This window comes from Solanum pennellii, chromosome 6 (assembly GCF_001406875.1).
Source record: "Solanum pennellii chromosome 6, SPENNV200".
Classification (NCBI taxonomy): Eukaryota; Viridiplantae; Streptophyta; class Magnoliopsida; order Solanales; family Solanaceae; genus Solanum; species Solanum pennellii.
The window spans coordinates 24,371,962-24,389,192 of record NC_028642.1 but is presented as its reverse complement, the minus strand read 5'-3'; the positions used below and the strand labels follow the sequence as shown (position 1 = coordinate 24,389,192).

Here is a 17,231-nt window from a genome sequence, read left to right as displayed (position 1 = left end):
TTTCTACGAGATCCCTGGCCCCAACTTTGGAATGATTTATGAGGAAACCGATGCCGAAAAGGAACCGTAAATATTTCACCAACCACAAAGACATACCCAACTGCATCTCGGTGTACTTGGAATACAACCCAAAAGGTGGTCATCGACGTAGTCACTATCTCCAGTTTGATGAGGATAACACAATGATCAAGTCACCGACTTGTTCTATTTTTGGGTCTGGAGATTGTTTTGATTCTTTTTGTACGGCAGGGTCTACCTTTAGGTCAGCTTCCGGCTCAGCCACCGACTCAAGTGAACATGATATAGCTTTCTCATTTGATGATGCTATCAGCTCAAAAGTTATGCATGAACCACCTAATAGTGACCGTAATCCGGTGGAAGAGGAATTAAAATAGATGGTGTGTTAAGGGACATTGGAAGATCTACCGGAATTCCATAATGCTAAATGCGAAAGAAAGGATAGCCCGACTTATTAGTGGAGAGTGTAGAGTCCTCAAGAGAAGCTTACACACCGTGGTCAACATGCACCGCCCATTTCATCTTCACAAGTGTGAGGGGATGGCTTCAGACCCTGAGACCTATAGAGAGGAGATTGTGCGGGAGTTATATGCCTCCTATGCTTTCACTCTGTGAGGCTCGACTAACAATTGGTCCAAGCATACAGCTCAACACCCTATCACCTGAATGATGGTCTGAGGTTTCTCAATAAACATTTCACATACCTCTATCAATAGGTTTCTCTATGTCCCGGGCCCTAATCACACTTGATAAATCAACACGGCCGAGTTCAACTATAGATGGGATATTGTGCGAACAGAAACATTCACCCAAAATGCCGAGCAAAGTAAGGTTGTGTTACTATGGCTTGCCATACATATTGATGCAGATGTAGAGAGTGTAGAGTGGGTCGCTACACCACAGTGGGCTCTACGAAATGCCAACCTGAATTTGGCGGCCGAGTTCTTCTACCTACTAGTGTTGAATACAGTGTCACCAACCAAGGCTGACAATTTTGTTACATGGGATAGAACAACATTGGTGACAGGGCTGGAGATAGACTTTGCACGCATCTTAATAGCGGAGATTCGTAAGTGGTCTTTCAAGACCTCCATTACTTACCCATTTTCGTGTATCATCTTATAGTTATGAAGGGACTCGAGAGTGTCGATTTGGCACCGTGCTAAATTAGTGCAGGCTACAGGGACATTGGGTATTGGTCTGATTTAAGATGATGTGAATGTAGCAGCACCATGGAGACAGCAACTGGTTGATGTACCATTGGGCAATGATTGGGTTGACATTGTGGAGAATATGCATAGCGATCAACCTACCCCTCTGGATCGCACACATGATGTCCTGAAATCTTCTTCTGAGGCTGTTAGTTGAGTCCCTAGCTCATCTCAAGATACCCCTTCTTCTGGAGCATCCTTAGTGACCTTAGCCCGATTTCAGAAAATGGAAGCGTAAATGGCCACACCACTTCACCATGTCAAGCCTTGATGTAGAAGTCCACTGTAGAATCTGAGACTAGGATGGAGTAATGGATGGAAACAATGATTGACCAAAAGATTCAGGCGGTCCACAAACACCTGGATGCCTTCAAGTTAAGAGTGCTTGCACTGCCTACCCCCGTCACAAATCTTTCCTCCATTTGGACTGAGTTGGCCAGTCTCCAGGATAATATTGACTCCATACTTGCTACGCCTGCAGAAGATCCAAAGTCTGCACCACCGACGTTTGTTGAGCATTTGGTTCTTCATGTGTTGTTAAGCAGGGACGCAGAGAAGCAGCCTCAGCCTGCAGGTGCCCGAGGTAAGAGAAATTGATCTAGCCGCATTGTAGAGTCCACTAAGGATGAGAGAAAAAAGAAGAAGGAGCACATGCAGAGGAAGAAAGTGAATAAAGACTTCATAGTATATGCACAGGGGAGGCAGCAGAGGGACCGTGAGATGGCCTCTCGGGCATCGAGTTCTTTGCCGATGATGGAGGTTCTGTTTGCCATGGCGGATTATGTGACCACCACTTATGGTAAGGTGAGACCGATCAGTACGACTAGTGATTGTTCTGTGATAAAAAATGCGGGCACTCTGCTTGTTGATGATTCTTCGATGCTATGCACCACAGGTTTGTTTCACCCGAACCCGTTAAATTTTACTACTTTTGTGTGCATTGGGGATAATTGCACCTATTTGGGGGGTAAATGGATTATGAGTGAAAGGGTGAAATTTGAGTAACCAAACTCATAAGCCTCTCTTGGGGTTTTATTGCCTGTGTTCTTTTCCCCCAAGAGACTGCCTAATTTCTCCTGAATCAAAATGTGTTAGGATTATATGTATAGAAGCATAAGAAATAACAAAGCATAATGGCATGATTTTATTTGAGAAAAATAATACATGTCCATACCATTGAGATATGTGCTAAAATATCTAGGCTCGAATGAGTCGAATGTGTTGGCTCTGAGTACGACATAGTAATAAACCAATATGATCTCATGACTTAAGCTCTGAATTATACTGGGTATTTCGATAATCTAATAATGAAATTATACACAAACTGTGTATTTCGATAATCTAATAATTGTTAGGTAGTGGAGCCTGATTAATTTTAGGCTTTCCTATTTATTCTCTATTTTAGGCTTTCCTATTTACTCTCTATTTATTCTCTGTAACCAAAAATACTCTGATTTATTAATATAAATATACCTCACCGCCGTGGAAGTTTACTCACAGGGTGTTACCACGAGATATTGGGTTTTCTCTCTATATATATATATTTCTCATCTCTTTCTCTTGAAAGTTCTTGTGTTCTTCATTCATCTAGTGTGTGTGCGTGAATTCGATCCTAACAACAGGTATCATAGCTAAGGAGATTCAACACGATCACAGAAGATGGATAGTTCGAAGATTGGAATTGAGAAGTTTGATGGATCCGATTTCAGTTTCTGGAAGATGCAGATCAAAGATTATCTGTACCAGAAAGATCTTCACGAACCGTTGACCGGGGTTTAGCCGGAATCCATGACGGAGGAGAAGTGGAAACTCAAGGATCGACAGGCTCTAGGGCTGATCCGGTTGACTTTGCCAAGAAACGTGGCGTTCAACATCGTGAAGGAGAAGACTACGTCCGGTCTGTTGAAGGCACTGTCAAACATGTATGAAAAACCATCGCTATGAACAAGGTATATTTGATGCGTAGATTGTTCAATTTACAGATGTCTGAAACTGGATCCGTTTCTGATCATATAAACGAGTTCAATATGATTGTGAGTCAACTCAATTCTGTGGATATTAATTTCGAAGATGAAATTAAGACGTTGATTTTGATGGCATCTCTGCCCGAGTCTTGGGATACTGTTGTTGCTGCGATTAGCAGTTCCCGTGGATCTGAGAAACTGAAGTTTGATGAAATCCGTGATGTTGTTCTTAGCGAAAGTATTCGCAAACGAGAAGTGGGAGATTCATCGGGCAGTGCTCTCAGCGTTGATCGAAGGGGGAGAAGTAAGACGAAAGGCCAAAATCAACATGGTCGGTCAAAATAAAAGAATCGATGAAAATCACTGAACAGATCAAACGTGACTTGTTGGAACTGTGGAGAAAAAGGGCACTTTCGGACGAACTGTACAAAGCCAAAGAAGAAACAGAATCAGAAATTTGGAGATGACAATGATTCTGTAAATTCAGCAGAGGACATTGGGGATGCTCTAATCCTTAGTGTGAACAGCCCGGTTGAATCATGGATTTTGGATTCTGGTGCATCTTTCCATTCTTCTCCAAGCAAGGAGTTGTTCCAAAATTTCAAATCTGGAAATTTTGGAAAAGTATATCTTGCTGACAATAAAGCCTTAGAGATTGAAGGAAAGGGGATGTTTGCATAAAGACCACCTCGGAAAACCAGTGGACATTGGAGGATGTCAGATATATTCCTGGGATCAAGAAAAATCTAATCTCTGTTGGTTAGTTGGATAGCACGGTAGATGCAGCAGAGTTTGGGAAAGGTTCGTGGAAGATTCGTGAAAGGTGCTATGGTAGTAGCTCGTGGCACCAAATCTGGAACCTTGTACACCACAGCAGGGTGTATAAACATGGCCGCTGTTGCTGAAGGTGCTTCCGGTTCATGTCTGTGGCACAACAGACTTGGACACATGAGTACTAAAGGAATGAAGATGCTGGTTGCAAAAGGAGCATTAGAGGGTCTGAAGTCTGTTGATATGGGTCTTTGCGAGAGCTGTGTTATGGGCAAACAGAAAAGAGTAAGCTTCACAAAGACTCCTAGAGAGCCAAAGAAAGTGCGATTAGAAATGGTCCATACAGATGTTTGGGGACCATCCCCAGTATCATCACTTGCAGGATCCAGATTCTATGTTACCATCAATGATGATTTCAGCAGGAAGGTATGGGTTTACTTCTTGAAGCATAAATCAGATGTGTTTGCAACTTTTCAGAAGTGGAAAGCTGAAGTTGAGAATCAGACCGGTTTGAAAGTCAAATGCCTAAGGTCTAACAATGGAGGAGAGTATGACAAATCAGAGTTCAAGGCATTCTGTGCAGGTGAAGGAATCAGATTGATGAGAACAGTTCCTGGTAAGGCAAGGCAGAATGGAATTGCTGAGAGGATGAACAAAACATTGAATGAGCGTGCAAGGAGTATGAGGATACACTGTGGGCTGCCCAAAACACTTTGGGCGGATGCTGTGAGCACAGCTACATACTTGATCAACAGGGGACCATCAGTTCCTTGAGGGTTAAAGATTCCAGAGGAGGTGTGGACAGGAAAAGAACTCAAGTAATCACACTTGAGGACTTTTGGTTGCACTGCTTATGTTCATGTTGATCCAGAAAAGAGAGACAAGCTTGATGCCAAGGCTGTGAAGTGTTACTTCATAGGCTATGGTTCTGATTTGTTTAGTTACAGGTTTTGGGATGACAAGAACAGAAAGATCCTGAGACATTGCGAGGTGACATTTGATGAGTCTGTCCTGTACAAGGACAGAGAGCAGAAGGTTCTAAAGATTACAAAGCAAGAGGGAGTTGAGGTTGAGTTGGAGAAGAGTAACCCCAGAGATGTCGAAGCAGATAGTCAACCAACTCGTACTGAAGAATCTGAAGTGGAGCAAGTTACACCTGAGCAGGTGTTAAGGAGATCATCCAGATCCATCAGGGCACCAGATAGGTATTCACCTTCATTACACTATCTATTGCTTACTGATGAGGGGGAACCGAAGTCTTTTGATGAGGCCCTACAGGTGGAGGATTCGATCAAGTGGGAGCAAGCCATGGATGATGAGATGAGGTCACTTGAGAAGAACGACACATGGGTGTTGACTGAGTTACCTGCAGGGAAGAGAGATTTGCTGAACAAGTGGGTGTTCAGAATCAAGACTGAACCAGATGGAAAAAGAAGGTTTAAGGCTCGTTTAGTGGTTAAAGGATATTCACAAAGGAAAGATATTGATTATGCTGAAATATTCTCTCTTGTTGTGAAGTTAACCTCTATTCGAATTCTGTTGAGTGTTGTTGCATCGGAGAATTTGCATCTAGAGCAAATGGATGTAAAAACAGCATTTTTACATGGAGATCTGGACAAAGAGATCTATATGCAGCAACCGGAAGGATTTGTGGTTCCAGGCAAGGAACACATAGTGTGCAAGCTCACCAGGAGCTTGTATGGACTAAGTGGTACAAGAATTTTGACTCCTTCATGACCAAAAGTGGATTCTGCAAAGCTGAAAAGGATCCTTGTTGTTACTTCAAGAAATACACTGATTCATATGTCTTTCTACTCTTGTATGTGGATGATATGTTGATTGCAGGATCTAGTATGAGGGAGATTAACAATCTGAAGACAAGGTTGTCTGCAGCGTTTGAGATGAAAGATTTGGGTCCAGCGAAGCAGATTTTGGGGATGAAGATTTCTCGGGATAGATCTGCTGGCACTTTAAATCTATCTCAGGAGTTGTACATTGAGAAGGTGCTGAGCAGATTCAGGGTTAATGATGCTAAACCCAGGACTACTCCATTGGCAAATCACTTTAAATTGTCAAAGGAGCAGTCACCCAAGACTGCCGAGGAGCGTGATCACATGGCACTTGTTCCATATGCTTCAGCAGGTTGGTAGTTTGATGTATGTTATGGTCTGCACTAAACTGATATAGCACATGCAGTGGGAGTTGTTAGCAGGTACATGGCGAACCCTGGGAAAGAGCATTGGGAAGCTGTGAAGTGGCTTCTGAGATATCTGAGAGGTACATCCAGTACTTCACTTTGTTTTGGCAAAGGCAAGGTGACTCTACAGGGTTTTGTGGATGCTGATCTTGGTGGGGATGTTGACTCGAGCAAGAGTACATCCGGGTACATTTACACCATAGGTGGAACAGCAGTGAGTTGGATGTCCAGGCTTCAGAAGTGTGTTTCTCTTTCATCTACTGAAGCTGAGTATGTGGCAATAGCTGAAGCTGGGAAAGAGATGATATGGCTGGCATATTATCTTGAGGAATTGGGCAACAAGCAGAGCGAGAAGATTCTTTACTCAGATAGCCAGAGTGCCATACAGTTGGTGAAAAATCCAGTCTATCATTCGAAGACAAAGCACATCAGAAGGCGATACCATTTCACTCGCAGGGCAGTGGAGGATGGTGATATGTGCTTGGAGAAGATAGAGGGTGCAAAGAACCCGGCAGACATGTTGACGAAATGTGTTGATGTTGGGAAACTGAGGTTATGTAAAACCTCGGTTGGTCTTCTGGAGTTGTTGCTATAGATGTTGCGGTGCGGTAAAGATATTGATGATGAAGAGATTTTTTTTTGAGAATGTATTTTTTGGATGACTGAGTCAGTCTCCAAGTGGGAGAATTGTTAGGTAGTGGAGCCTGATTAATTTTAGGCTTTCCTATTTATTCTCTATTTATTCTCTGTAACCAAAAATACTCTGATTTATTAATATAAATATACCTCACCGCCGTGGAAGTTTACTCACAGGGTGTTACCACGAGATATTGGGTTTTCTCTCTCTCTCTCTAGATTTCTAATCTCTTTCTCTTGAAAGTTCTTGTGTTCTTCATTCATCTAGTGTGTGTGCGTGAATTCGATCCTAACACTTTTCCCCCAAGAGACTGGCTTATTTCTCCTGAATCATAATGTGTTAGGATTATATGTATAGAAGCATAAGAAATAACAAAGCATAATGGCATGATTTTATTTGAGAAAAATAATACATGTCCATACCATTGAGATATGTGCTAAAATATCTAGGCTCTAATGAGTTGAATGTGTTGGCTCTGAGTACGACATGGTAATGAACCAATATGATCTCATGACTTAAGCTCTGAATTAAACTGGGTATTTCGATAATCTAATAATGAAATTATACGCCAACAGTGTGTGAGAATAAATAAATGTTCAAAAAGTTGTGTGCCAATCTAGAACCTGTCAGGTTATTCTTTCTAAGATAATATACTCTAGAGGCTATAAAGTCATAAACCCTTGTGCTAAAAAGTCCGTAAATTCCTAAAAGAATCCAACCAAATAAATAATTGTTCTTGTTGATCCAAATGAGTTGAGACTAAATGAGACAAATTCATTCTAAACCTCTAACTCACATTACTATAATCTATTGTGTTGGGCCTGATTCCTCCTTGGACATGTGAAACTAGACTTAGGCCAAAACCCTAATTGAGGGGGGCTAAGCAAAAGTGACCTCAGTCTTGTGCCTGATCCGACAATGGATATTGTGCACCTCAATTAATGGAAAATTCATTTGTTAAGGGTGGATATGAAAGAGAAAATAAAAAAATGGGTATGAAAAGGTTTGGGTTTTGAAAAACAAAAGCAAGAAGAGGATGTGACTTTGTGAGAAAGAAATTGAGCTAAATTGATAAAAAGTGAAGAAAAGAAAAAAAAATTCATGAAAAAGGTGAAAAATAAAGACCTACAAAGTCAAATATCACATCCATTGTTGAAAAGATTTAACGGAAAAAAGAGAAAAACATAGGATGTCTAAAAAAGGGGACAAAATGAGGTTGAAAAGTCTAATGTAATGTCATGGAGGACACAAAATCATTACAAATACCCATATGTACCATACCTGAGCCTACTTACAAGCCGAGAAAATCGTATAGTTACTCTAGAAACTAATTTGAAGAGTCTAAGCAGTGAAAATAAGGGCAAGTCTATGGTATTAAGCACTATCTTAAACTGAAGTTACTTCTGAGTGTGAGTATTGAATGAACCGTTGTACTCAAAATCAAATTTATTGTGTGAAAAAAAGATATTGTTTGATGTAAGGGAACTGATGACATGGTTGAAAAGTTGGTACTTTGGTGATAGTAAAACTTTGTATGTTTTGTGTTGAATTGTTGATCTTTTTCATATTTTCATCTGCACAAATTAGCTTATTGAGACTAAGAGAAAAAAAATTGAACACAAAAAGACAGTCGGGATAGAGAGACATGTGATCACTTATGCTTGAATTGCTTGCTTGTATACAAATGTCGTTTAGAGTCTTAGTGCGTCGCTTGAGCACAAACAACGATTTTAAGTTAAGGGTGTTGATGTACCGTGAGTTTATTGTATTTTAAATACACTTCCCTTAAGAGTTGTGTGTTCTTATGGCCATTTTATATTGGGTTTTATGTGTGTTTATCATGTTTTCAAGAAATATGTTAAGACGCGGAAACTTAGTGACGCAGTTAATAGAAGTGCATAAAAGGGCATTTATGGAGGAAACCTACGGACCGTAGGTTCAGTTACGCTGTGTAGAATTGTGGACATAGAAGGGGCAGGAAAGGCATTACTTAAGATCAAAGAATTATTTACTAAGTATGGCACCAAGATTGCAACCTACTTACCGTAGATTGATCTACGAACCATACCATTGATCCTTCAATTGCATCTGAGATTTGGTTCCAGTACGTGATCCTGAAGAGTTTAAGTATGGAGATACAGAGATTAGTTACGGACCGTAAATCATTCAACAGAATCGATGAACCATCGAATGTGATAGAGATATTAAATATTGAAAATTTACCTATGTCTTGAGCCACAGAAGGGACCTCCTGACCGTAGATTGATATACGGACCGTAGGTTAATGTCATAGATGAAGAGGCGTTCCGAAACATTATTTCCTTATTTAGTTTCCTTTTTAGTTAGGACTTATTTTTCTATGTATAAGTCATGTATACCTCGTTTTTGGAGGTCAGACATTACTGTTCTGTTCTAGTTCTTTGCTTTGGAGATGAATTTTGCAAACATTGGCAATTATTGATTTCTAAACAACGTTCTGAAGGTTTTTTCTTTGCAATTAAAGTTTAAATATAAAAAAAGGTAAAATATTGTTTAACATTATTACAAATATATTTAAGAAATTTAACATTATTCAAATATCTTTTGGTAAACGTTAACATTATTGTACAGATACCTATTCTTGTAGTTGTTGGTACCAGACAAAATTATGGATTAATGCTGATATACCACAATTTTTGGATTTTAAGAACAAGTTTGACAACTCCTCTTTTTTATTACTTACTCACTATGAACTAAAATTAACAAATTATGTAAATACACTTTTCGGATAAATTCTAAGCTAATTGAATTTGTTGTATATGAGAAGGTTTCACAAACAAGTTCACAACAACATATTTCGATTTCGGAGGAGTTGTCTACAGGAATGGTCTCTTTTAAATTTATTAGAGATTTTCTTCAATGCACTGAAGTGAGTTGTATGTGTAATTTTACTACTTATAATCTATTTACTTTTATAGTACATATAATAGACTTCACATTATGATTAACTATCAGGAGGCTACCTATTGGATTGATGTAAAGATTGTTTGTTTGGAACTTGGTCACACATGGTCATACTTGGATTGCAATAAGTGTATCACAAAGGTTGATCCTTTGGGAGACAAATATTATTGCATAAAATGCAATGCTGAAGTTATTTATGTTATAATTCGCTGGAAAAAATTTAAGAATAGAAATGCGCAGGATTCGAACCCTCGCCAGTGGCTTAGCACGCCTCTTATTGCAGAGGTTTAAACCAACTCACCCACAGCTGCTTTTGTTCTATGTGTGCTCATTTAAATTATAATAACATATGTATCATATTTTCTATATATATATATATACAAAAAATTTCGGAAATCAATGGGTGCTCGAGCACCCGCGTCTGGCTTACTGGGTCCGCCCCTGTTAACAGGTTGGTGTAAGCAATACAAATTTGTAACGTTTAAATTAAATTTAAATAACACTTTATTTTTAAATTTTAGGTATCAACTTCAAATTCATGTTACTGATGACACTGGATTTATATCATTATTGTTGTGGAATAAAGAGGTTCTACAACTGATTGGAAAGACCGTCAAGGAGTTGAAGACTCGATTGATAGGAGATGATGACATGGGTTATCCAATAGAACTTGATGCTTTGATTGAGAAAAGGCTCATGTTAAAATCCAGATTTAGGATTCAAATATAAACAAGAATGATAATGTTTACAAAGTTGTAAAGTTCATTGATGATGAAGCCTTAGTCAAGGAATATTGTAATCCTTCTCTTATACACAATGTTAATGTATGTTTTTATATTATTATATTTAACTCTAATTTTCATTTACAGGAATTAACTATTAACTATAATTTTTTAAACAGGAAGCATCCCTTGAATGTGGTTAGAGTTGTAATGAAGATAATCTTTTTGAGGTATATAAATGTTATTTTACATTATGGGTTTACATATTAAACACGCGTAAATTAATGAATTATGTATGTTTATATTTTATTTTCAGACACCTATCAATCATAGCATTTCAGACTGTGGTTCTTCACGAAATGAAGATGTTATTGATTTGACTGAAAGTTGTATTCTAAAATGGAAAAAACATTGGTGTTCGACCAACACATTCAAATGATGAGGGATTGAATGTCAAACTACCAAGTAACAAGCTACACAAAGTTATAAAGAGGAGAAGAAGACAAGTTTTATAGAATGGGTATTTTAAGATATTTTATTCTATAATATTAAACTATCCATTTTGTTTTAAGAATGTACTTCATTGTGTTATTAATGATTGTTGTTATTTTACATTATAGGGTAAATCACATAATATGTTATATTATAAAAATATTTACCATTTGTGTCAATACATTTTTTCTAACTAAATATAACTTTTTTTGAAATTAAGTATGTCTTCGTCTCTTTCTCAACTTTTTTCCTCTTCTTCTTCTTATTCTTCTGCTTCTTCAACTCTTTCTTTCTTTCTTTCTTTTAACTCTTCTGCTTCTTCGTCTCTTTCTTCTTCTTCTTTTATTCTTTTACTTTTTTTCTCTTTTTCTGGTGTTATTTATCTTCATCCTCCTTTTTTTTTCTTTTTAATTCTTGTTCTTTTCTTTAAATTTTTCATCTAAATAACTACATTCCTCAAATCAGTTTTTGTCCATGTCACTATTTTAATTTAAAAACAAAATGAAAAGAGAGGAAAAAACCTGCAAGGTTGTGTAAAATCACATTTTTAAGCAGAAATTTCAAATCTTTAAAATAACAGAAGCGAAAGTTACCATTGGTGGTCATTATAAAGTTTCAAATTTTAAATTTATTATTTGAATTTTACGAATTTGTGATAAATTTGAATAGGTAGTTCCTACAAATAATTGAAAATGTCGTTTGGAGTTTATATCTCATTTGGTTATGTTTACAATTGATATTAGGAGAATATTAGATTGAACAATTGTATTAAAGTTGAATTAGCTGATACAATGTTAATGCACATTTAATTCATTTTGAAGTTTTTTGATTGATTTGATTCTATTGGATACTTGTTTAATTCATTATTGATATATAACTTATCAGTTTATTGATCATTGTGATATCCTTCGTTAGTTAGGTTTTTCATTCATTCTTAATTCTCTTTTCTAATTCAAGTTTAAATACAGTGTAATACAATTTTAATGCAAATTTAATTCATTTCACAGCTTTTTGATTTATTTGTTACTATTGGATACTTGTTTAATTCATTATTGATACAAGTTTAATTCACTCTACATATCATAGTCTTGTCAGTCAAAGTTACATTTTCCATCCATTTTTAATTCTCTCTTTTTATTCAAACTTAATACCATTCAATACAAATTTAATTCATTTTGCAGTTTTTAATCCGCCTAATTTATTTGTTCCTATTGGATACTTGTTTAATTCATTATGATATAAGTTTAATTCACTCTATAAATCACTGTCTAATATTTTATTAGTTACATTTTTTTATTCAATCTTAATTTATCTTATACCTCAACTTTAATACTTGTGTAATACACTTTGTATTTTTAATTCATTTTGCAATTAATCTATTGATTTGTTAGATCGGTTACTTGTTTAATTCATTATTGATACAAGTTTTATTCAGTTTACATGCAGATCAAAAAATGCTATTTTGTTTTCTACATTTTGCATTCATATTTAATTCTCTTCTATTAATGCAACTTTAATGTGTTTGTAATACATTTGTAATTCAAGTTTAATTTATTTTGCAGTTTCTTATGCCTCTTTATTTGTTACGATTAACTACTTCTCTTTTAATAATTCAACTTTAATGTGTTTGTACCATATTTTAATTAAAGTTTAATATTTTGTAATTTTTTATGCCTCTTCATTTGTTACAATTATATTACTTGTCTAATTAACTATTGAGACACATTTTATACAATCTAGAATTATTGACTATTCTACAAAAATAAAGGAAAAAAAAGTACGAGAGGGAGAAAGAGCAACAAAAAAAAGCAAAAAAGAAAGAAAGAAAGGGAGAAGGAAAGAAAAAAAGAAGAAAAAAAGAGAGAGCTAATATAACAGATAACGTAACAAAACGACTATTTATCAATATTTAAAACGACTATTTATCAATATTTCAGTAGTCATCAATTAGAAGATGATAGCTAATATAACAGATAACGTAACAAAACAAAATACCTAATAATTTGGTATGCTCACTTCATAATTCAAAGCAAAGTAATGTCAAATTACAAATAGATCTGAAGTAGTTAAATCAAAAACTGTACAGCTGTTATAGATCTCTAATCTCATGCGAGATGAATATCCTTTTTCTATGGTATAGTATTGTTGACTAGCCATAAAAGCACTTGAATTATGGGTACCTTAGTTATTACATTAATGACAATCATTCTATATGGATGTTTCCACAAAATCATGATATACCAGATTCCATCTAGCACTTCATTCTTCTAGAACCTATCATCTCCTTTAAAATAATGTAGTTTTTAAAATCAATACATGTCTGTCAACTGCAATAAGAATTTTAGTAGGAATAAGAAAAAAAACAATACAAATTGAAGAGTAACAACGAGATAAATAAATAAGTATTAATATGTTCTAAAAGGATACTTAAACACAAACACGTTACAACAACAAAAACAATAACACATTCATTTTAATCCAACTAATGGATTCTGTACATTACAAGTAAAGAGTATATTTTTTTAATAGACACTAGGCTCACGTAAAACCTTAGGAAAAATCAAGCATGTAAATCTAACATAGTTGCGATAAAAGACGTATAAAATACATAGTAACCGAAGTAAATCAAATATTATGTTTTACTTTACTCAAAGATTAAGATAGCACACATTTTTCGAAATCACACACAATCAATTTCTAACCTATTAGCAAACCATAAAATAATTTTAAAAAATTAATATTATTATACCAGTTAACTAAATCAGTACTAAAAAAAATCATTGATTATATCTTCCTTCCCTTTGATAAACACAATTAAATACCCAATCACTATAATGTTAACTAACATACGAGCAATAGTTTTCTTCTATAACCAAAATATAAATGCCATTGTTAATTAATAAAAATGCATCACTAACAAAAAGGTTTAAACTAATCAAACATTAATATAATGGACCTTTAAACTTACATATATTCCAACAAAAATAACTAAAGTTAATATCTAATAAAATTCAAAGAATTTTTCAAAAACAACCTTTAACAATCAACAAAAATAAACTGTAGCAACGGTTTCCTGGAAATTACCTTATAGAAGTAGAAATAAACAGCATTCTGTAATTAATTGCTACAAATCCATGTTAAACCAAAGTCCTATTAGCACTTCATTGTTTTGGAATCCATCATCTCCTTTCAAATTAATAATTTTTATTAAGAAATATATGTATATCAAATTCAATCAGAATTAATAGAAAAGAAAAAACACAATACAAATTGGAGAGTAACAACGAGAGAAACAAAAAAAAATTCTTATGTTCTTAAAGGAATACTTATTGACAAACACGTTACAACAACAAAAACAATAACACAATTATTGTTATTCGAAGAATCGAGACTGAACATCACAAGTAGAAAGTGTATCATTTAAAGCTAACATAGCAATGAGAAAATAAGGATAAAATAATATGATAATCAATGTAAATCAAATATCAGGTAATATTAAAATCAAAGAGTAAGAAAGTACTCATTTGCCAAATACACAAATTTAATTTGTATATGTTCAGCTAATCAAAACAACATAAAATAAATGAGTATTACTGTATCAGTTAACTAAATAGAACCAGTGATTTTATCTTTCTTCTCATTGTAAAACACAATTAAATGCCTAATCACTAATTAAACATCCTTATAAAAATATGTTAAATTAATTAAATAACAATATTTTGAATACAAATAATAATGAATGATGCTAAAAATAATAAATACATACTAACCTTAAGTATTCCATATATAGCTATCATCTTTGACATCAATATGTTTGCAGGAAATATTTCTTCCAATAATCAACCTTCAAGTGGACATTATATAACATAATAACTAAACAGAAACTACAATAATATATCAGATGATTGTATTTTCTTGAATCAAATCTTCAATTAAGATAAATCTTAAATTGCAAAAAATACATAGTACCAAATGGCAGCTTTCTCCACTTTTTCGCTAAACAACAACTTCATAAATAAGGATTAATAATTATTTGTCATCACCCTCCATCATATATGGACTGCTTCAAAATTATACACATTACTTGCACAAATAGATAAATGAGTATAAATACTGGTAGACCCCCTTCATCAATAGAAAGAGCCTAGCTTTTTTTTCTCAGAGAAAGAACATATAAAATGTATATTGCATTTGGTGAGAGTTCTAATATTAATATATGAACTTAAAATTAATGTAAGCCTCAGCAACATATCAAATTAATAGGAGTATGTAGCAATATTATTATATTCATCATTTGGAAGAAGATAGTTAATCTAACAGATAACTTAATAAAAGAAAATACCTAATAATTTGGTTTGCTCACTTGATAATTCAAAGCAAAGTAATGTCAAATTATTAATAGATCTAAATTAGATAAATCAAAAATTGTGCAACTGTTCTAGATCTTTAATGTCAAGCTTGATGAATATTACGTTACTTTTCATATCCTTTTCTATGACACATTATTGTTGACTATCCATATAAAACATATGAAGTATGGGTACCTCAGTAATTACCTTCTATAGCAGTAGAAATGACCAGCATTTTGTATATTAATTTTCACAAATTCATGATATACCAAAATTTCATCTAGCTCTTCATTCTTCTCAAACTCATCATCTCCTTTCAAATTACTTACTTTTTTAAATCAATACATGTCTGTTAACTACAATCAGAAGTTAACTAAGAATAAGAAAAAAAATACAAATTGAAGAGTATCAATGAGATAAACAAATAACTATTAGTATGTTCCTAAAGGAATACACATAGACAAACATGTTACAACAACAAAAACAATAACACATTTTTTGTAATCCGACTAATGAATTTTGGACATAACAAGTTGAGTGTATTTTTTTAATAGACAATAAGCTCACTTAATACATTAGGAAAAATCTAAAATTTAATCCTAACATAGCCGCGATAAAAGACGGATAAAATAATATAAAAACAGAAGTAAATCAAATATTAGGTAATACTAAGAAAAGATTAAGATAACACGCATTTTCCAAATTCACACACACTCAATTTCTAACCTATTAGCAAATCATAAAAACAAAAAAAAAATGAATATTGTTGTACAAGTTAACTAAGTCGGTACAAAAAAAATCAGTAATTATATCTTTTGCCCTGTGAAAAACACAATTAGATACCTAATCACTAAACAAAAATTCTTAATATGTTCAGTAGTAAAACTAGAACCTTTTTGACATGTTAACTAATATACCAACAATAGTTTTCTCATAAAATCAAAATATAAATGACATAGTTAATTAATACAAAAGCTTTCACTAAAAAGAAGCCTTGAACTAATCAAACACTAATCTAATATAATGGTGAATGAGAATGCATTTTCACCTGTGTTGGCGGTGGAACATTCTAACGATCAATCAAATGAGCAAGATATTACTGAAAATAAATATGAAGATATGCTGGAAGGTTTGAATCTACACTTAAACACATTTTTTGTTCATATAAAATTTTAATGTTTCAAAATATTGAAATTGTTTTAAAGTTTTTTGATAATTTTATTTGTAGGGGATGAAAAAGAAGGCAGTATGATTTACAGCAAAGGTATTTGCTTCAGTATTACATTTCATCAACAATTCAATTTTTTTATACTATAAGTTATTACACTCTAATTTTTTATTTTGAAATGAAATATTATTAATTTATTATTGGAATACGGGAGATCCTACTTATGAGTGTGAACATTATGGTGCATATTTTTGGTATGAAGAAAGAATTGAGAAGAGATCTAAAAAAATAAAACTTGTTTTCACGTTGTGTTGTGGTAAGGGAAAGATAAATCTTCAAAATCCAAAGGATCCTCCTACACTTCTAAAGGAATTATTATTTGGATCAGGTAATATTATTACTTATAAAATTACTAAATTAATATAATATATTCTTTTAAATATATTTGAATAATATAAAATTATTTTAGGTGACAAAACTCGTCTTCAGAGAGAATATCAGAACTTATAATTGTTGGGCTTTGTGGAGGCTTGTGAGCCGGCCCGACCCATTATTGAAACCCTAGGTTAACCATTTGGCTTTCCTATAAATATGATCCTTGTATTTGTAATTCGAGAGCAGCACAAGTGAAATAAAATCCTCCTGTTACAGTCGTGGAGTAGGGAAACCGAACCACGTTAAATTCTTGTGTGTCCCGTTTGTGTTCTGTTTCTCTTTTCTCTAGATTATTTGTGTGTGTTGTGTGTTTAATTCCCAACA

The 17,231-nt window shown here is 34.2% G+C and overlaps 1 pseudogene; it reads left to right on the top strand.

The window, feature by feature from the left end:
• Window positions 1–1,880: 1,880 nt before the first annotated feature.
• LOC114077613 overlaps window positions 1,881–17,231 on the top strand; it is a 30,365-nt pseudogene continuing 15,014 nt past the window's right edge.